Here is a 14,722-nt window from a genome sequence, read left to right on the forward strand (position 1 = left end):
GATAGGTTATGATGTCTACATTACATTCAATTAAAGTATCATAATAGTGATTCGAATTTGAGTTAAAAAGGTAAAGCACATTATTCTAGCCACTTTGATTAAACTCAAAGCTTTCACGTACCCAATGGAAGCTTCTCGTCGGTGAAGACATTCTTAGAAGGTATCAGAAAACAGTTGCCTAAAGATTGTTGTCCAAGTAGAACAAGAGTTCAATTTCACGTCAATTTCAACAATGTCGTTTGTAGAGTTTTTCTATGAGGTTGTCAACATTACACTGCTTTCCGACTCACTCAGGACTAGTTTTTGTGGTTTAGGGTACAAAACGGGATTGAAACAACGTATTTCATTTTTACCTTCATTCCTTTCTGCTTCTGATTTTCCGATTTTCTCTGCAACAATACTATCAAGTACCATGTCATCTAGCTTCTCAACTGGGCTTTCATTTTCTTCACCCCCGACTTCTTTCCCTTTCGTTTCTGCTTCTGTGAGTTGATTCCATTCTGCTTTTGATTTTGCACTGTCTGTTGTAATAAGATTATTAGCTGCCACAGCTTCTGTCGGTACGTTTTCTGCCTTCTCAACAAGACTATTATTTTTCACAGCTTCAAGGACCATGTCCTCTGGCTTGTGAACTGGGCTTCTCTTCTCGTCACCCGCGACTTTCTTTTCTTCTATAGCAGAATGAAACAGGAGTTACAATGCAATGGAAGAAATGATGGATACAAAAATTAGTGATAAATAGATTTCGAAAATGCAAGGACAGGAAACCTGTTAAATAGATAGGTGACCCTAGTTCATCATTTTCAAATTCAATTAGAGTGCAGTAACCATCTTGGGAAGACAATGCTAGACAATGAGCGTCGGGTGACCTTTTGAACAAAAAATACCTGAGTTCAACCTTATTATAATTAAAACATCAAATAAATAGTTTATTGCTGAAAACTGATACAAAGTTTACCATGCAATGTCTGTTATGGCTGCATAGTGAAAACCAGCAAAGATAGCAATTGGAGGAGCACTCTCTGTTTCATAAATGTACAACAAATTGAGAGTGGCCACAACAAAAATAATACAGTGGGGAAGGTTAAAGAACCCAGCTGCAAATTCACCAAAGACTATTGCATATTACTATCATCAATCAACAGTGTTTGAAAATTACAATGTAACCAATGTGCGTACATTGATTTGACCCCCGCAGGCTAAAAAGCAAAGGGCGGAAATGAACTGCTATAACAGGTTTACAGGCACCAGGGAGCTGTACAGCAGGCATGTGTTAACATGAAATGGGAGAATAATGCAAGAAGAAAGTTCCCTTCAAATTTAGTTCATTTACTTGACCATTATGAACTGAAAAGCACAGGGTCAGGCTATGAAACCCAACACGAAACTTAGGTGGACTTTATTCCATAATATACATGACAAATCATTTTAAGAAAAGCAATATTCAGAACCAAAATGTAAATGCTATGCCTTGCCTTGACAGGTCATTCCTAGAAAATATATAAGCAGTATTTACTATTTCTGTTGTGGGTGATACTTTGTAGGAACCTGAAATTGGAAGATTGTTGTGTCAAAAAAAAGAAGCAATGAACCCAAACCTTAGTGGTAAGTATAGATAGTAGGGAGTCAGGATTTAGAGGGATGTCTAAATCACCATCATCTTTCAGGAACATACAGTGGGGCATCTTAGATTATCCTTTCATTGTTTTAAAACATATATGCACCAAGAAAAATCCTAAAAAAAATTATAAAAACCCATTAAAAGTTCAAACTAAGTACAGATCCTTACGAACATACATACATAGGTGCATATATACACTTATAGGCATATTCATATTTGTGTACGTATAGGCATATATATGTACATGTCTACCATGATTACTCATATTAAAGACAGAAAAGCACAAAATCAAAATGAGTAAGAGCCTTAAAAAAGGTGCTTAACCTATCAAACAAAATTCAAACTAAGGCCCTAAACCAAGATAGCAAATATCTACCAGACTGAATTCCAGCAGATCAAGCAGAAGTAGTCACAAGTCATAAAGGTCTAAAACTGAAGTAAGTTATTCTATAGACGCTTCAGTCCATAAAATTCCAGAGTTGCTGTACACTCATTTTATAGCCTAATACAATCATACATGTCTTGTGCGAATCTACCAACAATGGAAATTAAAATGACGTTTACTTCAAATCATCATAAATTAAATTCACTTCAAAGAGTCCTGAAAATTAACATGATTGCAAATAATGGGCTCTTTTGAGTTTGCATAACTCAATTAAACAAAAACCAATAGCATGACATACTTAAGGCCCTACAACACATAATGCACAGAAACAAATAAAACTAAGCAACCACTAAACAGCTAAAAGCTTATTCACAAAAGGCACAAATAATGGATATAAACATTATACAACTTACTTAAGCACTCTAAATCTACCCAATCATAGCCTATGCGGGATTTAAGGGTATCAAAGTTTCTCGTCCATTAGGCATTCACATCTTCACCAACAAGAAAATCACACATATGACACATATACTCTTTGGCGTGGCCAATTCCCTCAGTAGCCCCAAGATGTCATCATAACAATGGCCCTTGAATCACACAACTAGTTGATCTCATACCATCGGTAACCACCCAAGGGTGGCTCCATGTGTGCTAACTCAAGTTGGCATTTGGATTTATTACCATACTTAAGTAACCTAGATCTTCTCAAATTGCAACTGACAGTGAGATTCATGAATATGACATTGTCCATCTAAAAGATAATGGAGCAAATTACATTTCTCCAAAGCAGACTTAACCCAATGGACATGGTACTAAATCAGTTACAGTCCTCCCCTAGAGGTCCATACAACAATAATTGCCAACAAAAAGGTGGTAGGGTGGAAACAAACATACAATTCCCATTGTGGACAGAAAATTACACTACATAAGTTCACATTTCAGTGAGCATTCTATTGAGGCTAGTACCTGCTGGAACAAGCAGAAAAGATCCATGAGGTGACCATGCTAATCTTCGAAAGAAAGATGGCAATGTCTCATCAAGAAAGAGATGGTTTTTTGCAAACTGCAGTTGAAAACCTCAAGAAGCTTAGAACATGTCTATTCCATCTATTATTATGATAAACAAAATACATTGACAATTTACTATCTGCCAACCTTAGAATCATCCGAAAGTGGATGTTCAGCCTTCGAAATAGCATGCTGAGAAACATATTTGTCTTCTCAGCACTCGTCCCTTTTGATTGAGGTTTCTTGACATAAATGCGACAAGTCTTATCAGAACTAAGAGAAGCAACGTAGTTGACCAATGGGTCCCATGCCATACCTTGAACATAATGGCAATGGGAATCCAGAATCTGATGGACAGAACCTGAGGAATAGAAATAGGTAAGGTCATTCTTGATCTTTCAATAAACAGATATTTGCTGTAGTTATTTTGGTTGGGCATTCTCTCTCACCTTTGTTCACATCCCATATGATGCAAGAATTATCCACTGACCCAGAGATGAGATATGCACCATCAATGGACCACTGGAGGTCAAGCACATCCTTGAGGTGAAGTCTAACCCAAGAAAAGCCAATCATGAACATAGGATTTATGCAACAAATATATGGCCTGAAAAGCTCTAAACAGAATCTGACATTTTGATTGACATACATCTGCAATTGAACTCCAACATGCAAGATTGCCAGGACTAAATTGACCAGATAAACTGAATTCAAATTATTCACCTTAGTATCTAATATAACTATGGCGAATTTAGGATGATAAAATTTTGAAGAAAAAGGATGTGTATAAGACTAAGAAGGTTAGGCTTTGTAGTAATTCTAGAGAAGACAGACAGGGGTATAGGTAGGTAGAGCAGATAACAAAGCACCAAGCCTTCACCAATCACTAAGTTGCATTCATGCCAATCTGATTTGGTGTTTAACTAACGTGCATGTGAGGTGTACATTATTTTGTATCCTATAAAATCATTGTTTTGTCATAATTTGCAAACCTAATTGGTTAAACTGTTTTAATTTACAAAGCTAAACCTCAAATAGCTAGCTCTAACAAGGATGGGATGAGGAACAGGTACTATTGCATAAATGCTACTCAGAAGTACAACAAACAGAAGCTACTGTTTGAAGGACAAAGTTTGGTTTCAGATACGGAAGGGACTGAGAAATCAAAGAAACTTCAACAATACTCTTATTGAGAAATACATTTTAAGACAAGAATACACCTGGACAATAGTTCCTTTTAATGAATTTTATGTTTCTTAGTAATCCAGTAGTGACAAACAAGATTGATGAATGAAATTATCCTAAATGATTCCCTCTCGGCCTTCTAAACCCTAATCTCTCTTCCATCCTCAATTCTTTCTTATCTCTCTCTTTCTCTTCTATTATCTCCTAATTCTCTTGGTGTTTATTCTGTCTCATTCTTCTTCTTTAAACCCCTCTATACTTCTAAATTCTCTTTACTGGTTCTACACTTTTTTTTTAATCATTACAAGTGTTCTTTATCATGGCATCAATGAGAGTTGGCTTCAAAATAGAATGTTGATGCCATAATTCCTTCATAATCTATTGACATCACATTTTTCTAATCTTTCCAACTGTTACAAAAAGCACACACTTCAAACCTCTCAACATTTAGAGCATCTCCGTGAGAGGTTAACCATACTAGCTATCGAGTTCCTAAAATAGCTTAACCTGTAGGAATTCCTGTGTTTAAGGAGAGAGAAAGTGGCTTCTAGTGCCTAGCTATTCAATGCTTTAATACTATTACATTTCGCATGAGGCTGGAGTAGCTAAAAAATAATTGTTAAATAAAAAAGATGAATTCAAAAAGTAAGAAAAAATTGGTGAGTATTTAAAATAGCTAGTATGGTTGGCTTGAGCTTTTTAAAAAGTGACCAGCTAAAATAACTTTCTACTTTCTAGTCATTTTAGCATAACGTTGACTAAAATTAAAACAGCTCCCCTGGAGATGCTGTGGAATCTTGAAACTAGATATTCATCCTTATTGATTCAAAATTACAACTTTAAAGTATAGGAACTTATACATTGCAGTATAGTCTACCATGGATGCTTTGTTCTACCATGAAGCTTCTTGCTTATTTATATATTTCAAAACCTGGGAGCAACATGTTTGGGGTCGTATTTGAGGATCATTGGGATTCTGGTAAATTTCCGAGTAAATCCATGCAAGTCCTAACTACTTAAATAGTAAATCTGATACTACATTTCTGCTTAAAAACTCAGTGACAGGTTCACACCAACATCATATATGGATAATAGTAGGAAATCCTAAAGTTTCAAGCTACTCCTGAATTCTTATAGACTCGTACAAATGGAAATCATGTTCTAAAATAAACTATAAAACGGAATCTGCTACCCTTTGAAGATAAAGTAAATTAATAACGGTATAAAGTCAAATGTAGACTCATGAAACTTCAACTTAATGTTCTGCATATGACAACACCATTCAACCTTAATACAATCCTAGAAAGTTGAGAATATACACAGCCAGTATGAATTCTGTTCTCCGAGTCTGGAGTTAGCATTACTAACGTTTAACGAGTTTCAGGATGTAATATGTAAGAATTTGCGGAAACTAGCTATGCAACTCAATCACAATTGTACAGTTCAGCACATTCATTACTCACTTCTGAGTGGAACATACAACAGTGAGACATAGGTATTCACTTGCCGGAATGCGAGAAGTGAACAGCATTCACGGCGGAACTATAGTAAGAAAGGCTGTTTTGATATGAAGCTACTGGGAGTTTCTTCTCTGTTTCACTCCAACTTATTGACCAAAGCTGGTAAATATTAAACTTTTAGTCCAACAATTAACAAAATGAAATCACTATAGCAAGAAGAAGAAAAAAGTAACAAAATTAAATCAACATTTTGAGCGAGTACCTTGATGTCTAAATCAGCGCCTCCAGTGGCGAGAGTGCCGGGAATCGGGTGGAAATCTAGGGTTAGGACCGGCTTGTTGTCGTGCCAGTTGATCTGAACATTCCCTCCTTTCATTTTCTTGGTTTTTGGGGATTCTTCTTATTCGGAAGTAACAGATAAATTTAAGATTAGCGAGGATATTGATATTAAAATGGAGTAAATTAAAATGACGGGATTTTATGTTGTATAATTTATAAATTTTCTTATTTAGTTAATCTAAAACAAAAGGAATATGAAATTTTTTATTTTTAGACTCTTATTTATAGAAATTCGGAATGACATCTATTTATATGGAATTTAAACTTTGGAATTGGAGCTCCAAAATTCCAAATTTTTTTATCACAAGGAAATTCTAAATTTCTAGGTTTATGAATCCAAACAAGGGAATTGGTGTATGTCAATTTATAAATTCTGACTTTTATATAAATTTCATGTTTATTTCCCTCATCCAAACATAATGTAGGAGCATCTCCGATTCCAACCACCACACAGGAGGACTCATTTAGAGAATTAAAAGAAATCTCTGTGTCCTAAAGTAATATGTCTCTAATGGGGGACACATTTATCGTAGAATTTCTAAGCTTGAGGTTTTTCTGGTTTTATATTTTAATTTGATTAGAGGCAAATTTACTGTTAGTGTTAACTTTTTTTAAATTAATTTTATATTATGTTGTTGTAAAATATTTTTGTGAATATTTCGACAAAAAAAATTTAAATTCTGATATTAATTTCTTTCTTCACAAAAAACGTAACTAGAATTTGAACCTTTTGTTTGGAATTTGTTGAAAAGAAAAATAAAAATAAAAAGCTACATGCTAGAACCCTGGACATGTAGGAATCTTTACAAGGCTAGGCAAAAAAATATTTAGGTTAAAGAAACAAAAAAGGCACGTATAAAGGTTCAATAGGCTAACTACAAAAAATAATAATAAGGGTTGGCTAAAAAGGCTCAAACAAAAGAGACAAATACCTACATCACTTTCAAGTATTTACGTGAATTGATCAACGCAACGATAAGTATAAAATAAGTTTTAGAGATACAGATAAAATAAAACCATGCGCACAAAAATAAATGAAATTGATGCATAATGGATCAATCATATATAGGCTCAAAAACTCACAAGGGTTACATAAGCTCACTAGATTCACATATGAAGCTTCAAATCATGCTCTAGTTTCACATCAACAAGGCTATGTGCATATAAGTTTTCCAAGTCATGTTCATAAAAAATATGGTTAAAACAAAGAAAATATAGGGAACTAATGTCACGCTATAAATTTCTTGAAAGTTTTGGATTTTATGAAATTTTATATATTTTATGTATTTTCTTATTTTTCATAAATAAAACAATAATACTGGAAAAAAAATGAAGATAAACGAAAATAGACAACAAAAGTATAGAAAAAAGAAAATAAATGAGTAAAGCTCTTAGACAAAGAAACTTCCCGGGTTTAAAGGAGGAGTGGAAAGCCAAGGTGTAGATGACAATCCACCAAAAGATAAAGTAAAGGCAACAACGTAAAGTGGCTTCAATTTTCTGAAGAAAAAAAAAGCATTGTTCTAAAAATTCCCGCCTGGTGTCGCCTTGGCACTAGGTAGCTAGTCACCGCCACGATTAATGCCTAGGTGTTTGAAAATTAAGAAATGGTGCATAGACCTGCTAAGGAGCCCGACTAGACTGCCTTGGCGCCCGCCTAGCCTGAGACATCCCACATCGCCCAAGGGAGTGATCCTTATATGTATATTCTCATCCCTACCTAGCACGAAACCTTTTGGAAGCTCACTGGCTTCGAGTTCCATGGGAACTTCGAAGTTAAGCGAGTAGCGCGCGAGAGCAATCCGATGATGGGTGACCCATCGGGAAGTTCTCGTGTGAGTTCCCAAAAACAAAACCGTGAGGGCGTGGTCGGGGCCCAAAGTGGACAATATCGTGCTACGGTGGTGGAGCGGGCCCGGGTTGTGGTCCCCCCCCTCGGGCGGGGATGTGACTGTTGGAAATGTGCCCTAAAACCAATCATATGATGATACTTTATGGACATTTCACATGTTAAACTAATCTAGTTTAATATTAAGGGCAAACATTATTGTTTGAGCCGTCTCATATAAATGTTATATGCTTAAACGATAAGTCCAAGGAATATGTGATTGGGAGAATGCGATCTAAAGAAGTTAGATTCATGAGACCATTCTTTCGTAGACACATCCTAAACGTTCCTGATCATAGGATTGCCAATTGGGCATTGACAGTCCGTTAAGATCAGTACGTGTTGTGTCTTCTCTCAGGGAGAATGACTAGTCTCGAGTCATTGGTGTGAGTGACACCAAGACAAGCATGTAGGTGCTCAATAGAGAATGAGTTCACTGAACACGATCAACGAGGAGTTCTCATATTCATGTCACATGAGAACTCATGGTTGGGATAATGCAAAGTAGTCCTTTGACCTGAGGCATCACAGCTGTCTTGTGGTTAGGTACTTGATCTTTGATTATGTCAAAAGTCACTCTATCAGGGTGTCCACGGTATCGTCGGGGTTAAACCACTTAGCCATGGAGGCAAGTGAATGCGCAACAAGGGATCTCTAACCTTCAAACTGTTTGAGGGAGAATACTCTATGATATGATTTAGAATCTCTGGCCAGAGTATGAATGAGATGTTGGAATGCGTTCCAGATCACATTCAAGGTAATCATATAAGTACAAGATTCACATTGGATACTAGACATGAATAAACTATCAAACCAAACAATGTGGTCAAGAGTATTGTATTAGAGAAAGACCGTATTGCATTTGTAATCCTAAACTGAATAGGTTCTCCACCTCTTCTGATTAGCTTGGGTAACCATGATATGCTGCTAGGTGTCACTCATGGTTTGTGGAAGCCCTAAACGTGTATAAACACTAAAGGGAGAATTGAAAGTAAGTTTCAATTCACAATCGATTTGAAAGAGTTTGAATCGTCCATTGCCTCACTAAAAGGAACCTAATGGATCGTACACCGTGTAAGGTAGAGATTGAAGATTCAACGGAGATGAGTAAGAATAATTAAATGGTTTAATTATTTATGGCAAGGATTAATTAATATGATTATTAATCAAACGAATAAGTTCGTTAAAAGACCTCGGGATAGTTTTGGACCTTAAGGCCCAATGGGCTTCGAACGTCAAGTCCATTGACTTAAGTTGTGTGACAACTTAATGAATAATGATTCATAAAGGCCCAAATAGCCCAATAAATCCCATATGGCCGGCCATGTTAGAGAATGAGTGGTTTTGGACTTATTTACAAGTTTGCCACTCAAATGAATTAAGGAATAAGTATGACTTTATAGCCAAAATTCATTAAGGGTTTCTTTTGGAGAAAAAGATGAGAACACAAACCTCTCTTTGCTCTCAAAGAGGCCGGCCACCCTAGAGGAAAATAGCTAGCAATCTTACTTCTTCTAGGTCACTCATTTCTTCTACAATATGCCTTGGTGTGGAAATTTAGAGGTTCTCAATTTTGGGAACTTGGAGAAACCTTTTCATCCATCCAAATCCATGGATCTAAGATACAAGGAATGAAGGCCCTCTCTTTGGGTGATTAGCCTTTGCTTATGCAAAGAGGAATCTACAAAGGTATTGATTTCTCAACTCACTTTGTTTTGAGTTGAGTCTTGGTTCACCTATCTACTAGGCTTTGAAGTTCATGGGTTAAGTTTTGTTTTTGAGTGCATATAAACATGATTCCGCCTTTTAATTGTTAATTGCATGTTGTTGATGTTGCTCAAATGAACTTGTTTTTCACAAATCTTCCTTCAAGTGGTATCAAGAGCCTAAGTCTAGTAGTCGGTGAATCCTTTTAGGTTTTGTAGTTCATAGTTTGTGATTTGAATGTTGTAATTGTTACAAGCTTTATCCTTGCTTCTTTGAATGTAAATTTTGTTAGAAAATTTGCCATCTCAAATGTTGTAGATGTAGTTCATATGAGCATGAATTTTGGAGCTAAATTTTGGTACCATGTTTTTGGGGAAATTCGGCCAAATCCAAAGGGTGGATTTTTGGGTTCTTGTTTGACTTGTTAAAAGTGTTTTAAAGTGACTTTTGGAACCCCTATATACCCTAGTATGGTTGTATGTTATTTCCCTTAAGTTTGAGTGGTTTTGGGATGTTTTTGGGTGAAGAATGTTCATGGAGCTCTTATGGGTTTTTCATGAATGTTCTTCATTGTTCTTGATATGTTCTTGCCAAGAACAAAAGGTTTGGTGTTTTGATTCAAAGTTTTGATTTATTTCATAAAGTTTTTGTTTTGAAATATTTCTTATGTTTAAATATATTAGATATTTATTTTGAAAAATTAAAGAAATTTTAGTGGGTAGGTGTGTAATGATTTATTCCATTTCACACACCCCACTTACAAAAACTTTGAAATTTTTTTTTTATTACTTTGCTTCAAAACCGGCCACCCTACTCAATTAGGGTCCTTGTGAGGCTTTTATGCAATTACATAAAGTTTTGATACTTTTGTGTATTTGTACTTTGACCCAAAAGTTTACGTTTTTACGTAAAGGTCCAAAATCACTAAAAGGACAAATTGTTTTGCTCCTTTAATGAAGTTTTAGCTTTTGTGGAAATTTTTGGGTTCTAGTTGTAATTACATGAAGTAGTGGACTTTTGTGTTTTTACAAAGTGACCCCAAAAGTTTAAGTTTTTGCAAAATAGCCCAAAAGTTGAGGTTAATTGCACTATGGCCCAAACAAGTTGAGGTCATAGCATTTTGACCCAAATTAGGTAGAGAACAAAATTGTTTTGTCTCTTTAAATGAGAATTGGATTTTCATTTCATTTAGCTCCATTTAAATCAATTCTATGGATACAAAAACCAAATGAAAATGTTGCATTCAAGTTTAATTAGTTAAAGCGTTAATTAATTAAAGAAAGGGTGATTATGAACCTAAGCCTACTATAATTGAGCTATGTGAAAGGCCGTTTCAAATTTGTTTGAACCATGGGAATGTGTAGATTAAATTTTGGTTGTAATTTGATATGATCAATTGTTGTAAAAGAGTATAAGCTCTTCTTTACTTTAAAGTAATTTGATTTGATCAATTGTTGTAAAAGAGCATAAGCTCTTATTTACTTTGAAGTACTCCTTTCTTGTTTTATTCGATATGCATGAAATTGGAGTAGTTGGGTCCAACGCCCAATAAGACAACACGCCTTAATGTGATTAAACGCGTAACTAAAATCAATCACCATCCCTAGACCGAGATTCAACACTAGGCTCGTGTTGAATCGAATCAAAGGTTCATAGTCATCCTAAGGCTCTAAGGCAACTATATAGTCCATCAATGAATGCAAATCTTATGTTAGTAGTACCATATAGTCTTACTTTAAAAACCGTTTTAAAAGCATAGTGGGAGTATTATACACTACTAAATCAATCATATGGACCAATAGTTGTAATAGGACCAAAATGTTTTAATTGGATTAAAATGTATATTTATGTGATGAGACCTAAAACCCTCAACCAAACCATTATTAAGTTGATAAGCGAGAGATGCTTTGAACATTTCTTCGTAGGCCTTCCACCGTGGTGGGCTCCAATCGTTTGTGACTTGTACACCGGCTTCACCCTATAATGAGGAAGTTCAAAGTATGTGCTTACATCCAGGAGGAGTCCATAAACATATGATGAGGTGAGTGTAGACAACGAGTATGACCAACATGATATAATTCTGAGGTTATGCTTGAACCTCTACATAAACTAAGCATGGTGGGAATAACTTAACTAAGTGCAATGGTGCCAACATGATATAATTCTGAGGCATTCATTCTCTAGAGGCCAAACTAGATGGGTAATTACAAGAGTTGTAAATGACTAAAGTGTTATTCTCTCATCATTATTTTTGCTAACCAACATGATATAATTCTGAGGTGGGCTTGGTAATGGTGAGTCTCCCATACCTCGCTAAGAGTTCAACAAAACTCTCGAATTCCGATGAGGGATATGGAATTTGCCAAAAATAGTGGGTGGTGCTATTTGATTTAAAGACCCGAATCAAATGGCTTAAAATCAATCAATTTATATTCGTTATATATTTGTTTACCAATATATTTGCAAACGCTATCCAAAACTTGACAAAGAAAAGCCGAATGCTTTAATTTCCGGACTTAGTTCTACAATCCCATAGATTGTCTTTAATGGCTTGTAGATGTAACTAAGTAGTCTCATCCTCACAATCTTCCTATTGATAATGTATCATTGGAAGAATATGTTAGATAAGTCTAACATGAGAAGGACAACACTTTTAATGTCATAATTCTTCAAATACAAATTGTTGTATGAAGAAATAAGAGTTGCTTTGAACAACCCTTAATCAACACAAACTTTAGTGCTTGTTTCTTTGTTACATAAACAAGGAACTTTTGAAGCAAGCACAAGGGCATGGACGCTTTATGTGCCATGATTCTTCACTTACAAATTGTTGTATGAAGAAATGAGAGTTGCCTTGAACAACTCTTGAAAGTTTGTAATTATGTTTAGAACATAATGGTTGGTTGACAAAAATAGTCCATCAACATGGACTTATGATGATTTTGAATCATTGAGTGTTGAAGTATTAAACCACTTAACGAGACGGAAATTAGGCAAGGACTTCACCTTTGTGTCCCTATCCTAATGGTTCACTAAGTTTATTGTAAACTATACAGTGAACAATAACCACACACTCTCCAAATTGTTTGATGTGTATAAACACAATTGAAATAAGTTTCAAGAGAGATAGTGGGAGTTTAGGGACCATGACTATTGTAGTCAAAGGAGAAGTCAAATGAAGAAGGCAAAATAACTCCAAGGGAACAAACTTTCTTTATGAAAGGATGGATATTGGAAGGGGTATTTGCAAGAAATGTCTTGCAAGTGTCAAGAACACACCTTTCGAAGGTGTTGTAATATGTTCTTGAAATAGTTCAAAACAGTTGGTTCTTCTACTTGAATACTTGATTCCGTATTAGTAACTATGTTTTACAATTGTTGTAAAAGTGTGCTAATAAAAAGTAGAAGATTAATGAGAGAAAAGAAAGTACTTCACATTCGGAAAGTGAATAAAATATAGATCTCTGGGAAAGCGGATTGTACTTACTTCCTCATATGAACTACCAAAGAAATTGGAAAATACTAAAGATTGTCTTTACATTCCAATTTTAAGGAACTTAAATCCGTCATTATAGTAGAGATGGATAAATGTTTTGTTTGACAAAACATTATTCTTTATTAATCAATAATTAGATTATTGTAATTTAATTGGTTGTCTCTATAGTATAGATGATGTGGTAGTTTAACTGTTTAGAATATGATGATGCTTAAAACCCAAAAGGTTGCAAGGTAGTGACTAATCCCAACTGAGTTGTGATACCTCTAAAACATAAGTTACGAGTTAGTCATAGATGGATGCTTTGGATCGTTAGATCCGGATCCAATACCTTCTTGTTAAAATTGTATAGAGGCGAAATGTTCGAATCTTTATTCTTTTGGAAAGAAGAAAGAATCACAAAGTTGTTGAGGTTAATTCACTTAGATGTTAGTGGCACTTGTCCACAACATAATACTGCTCATGTTATATGACATTCACCGAAAATCAGTCTCGGTTGGACTATAGTTTATTTTGAATAAACACAAGTCCGAATACTTTGCAAAAGGTTTCAAAGAATTCAATAAATGTAAGTAGATGAGTAAGACGTGTAAAGTATTTACCTCCTTAGATTTGATCCAAGGAAAAAGTAACACTTTAGATTAATTTCCTTGAAAAATATCAAGGAAAGTAGCATCGTAAGATAATGAATTTCTCCATTAGGAGAAGAATGAACATGAATAAGATTTAGTTCGTTGGACATTATCAATTACCCATATATATATGATATATACTTCTAAGACAACCTAGTTCCTATACCACAAGCTCCAAGGTAGTCCAGAAGGATTTATAAACCGTCTCAATTGAATGGTTTGAACTTTATGACTATGTCATAGAGTTGCACCTCTTAATTCGAAAGAAATAAGAATGAAAATCCTTATGACTACATTGAGTGTATATACGATATATACTCAAGGAAATGGTAAAGTACCATTTGACCCGAAATAATGAAACCTTCACAGCTAATTGGTAGCTTAAGGTGACTACACTCAAAGAAAATGGTTGACTTTGAAGAAACCGTCTTTGACATAGTCTTAGTTTCAATTAATTCGAAGATTGCTAGAAACAACTAAATGGTGATTCAATGTTTGGACATAATATGGGTTTCCGAAACCATTATCAAGATAGTCTTGATAATATATGTCTAAAACTAAGAATCACAAGACATATAAGTTGTAGAGATCCATCCATCATGAATCTCAGCAAGTTAGTGGGAGCTATAAGCATCTTATGAGAAAAAGGATCAAATCGTTTGATTTCTCATAAAGATGTAAATGAATCTTTTGTTTACTAGGTTTACAAAAGATTAGTGGGAGTTAATCATATTCCTAAATTTGAATATATATACATGATATATATTAATTTTGAAAATGAAAGGAATTCTTCATCGTTAAAGTTATGACTTTAAACATTCTATAATGATAGAATGTATATGGGAGACATAGTCTATATACATGGGATGGAAATCTATAATGATAGATTTCAAGATATAATTGGATTATATCAATCCCTAAAATAGACAAGAGATGCTAGGAAGTTTCTCATATGATGATAAACTTCAATTAGAATGACAATTCTAGTGAGACTAGGAAGT

At 34.8% G+C, this 14,722-nt stretch overlaps 1 pseudogene; it reads right to left on the bottom strand.

Annotated features, from left to right (window-relative positions):
* Positions 1 to 252: 252 nt before the first annotated feature.
* Positions 253 to 4,084, bottom strand: LOC137725674 (chromatin assembly factor 1 subunit FAS2-like; annotated as a pseudogene).
* Positions 4,085 to 14,722: the final 10,638 nt, after the last annotated feature.

The sequence above is a fragment of the Pyrus communis genome, chromosome 1 (assembly GCF_963583255.1).
Source record: "Pyrus communis chromosome 1, drPyrComm1.1, whole genome shotgun sequence".
Taxonomy (NCBI): domain Eukaryota; kingdom Viridiplantae; phylum Streptophyta; class Magnoliopsida; order Rosales; family Rosaceae; genus Pyrus; species Pyrus communis.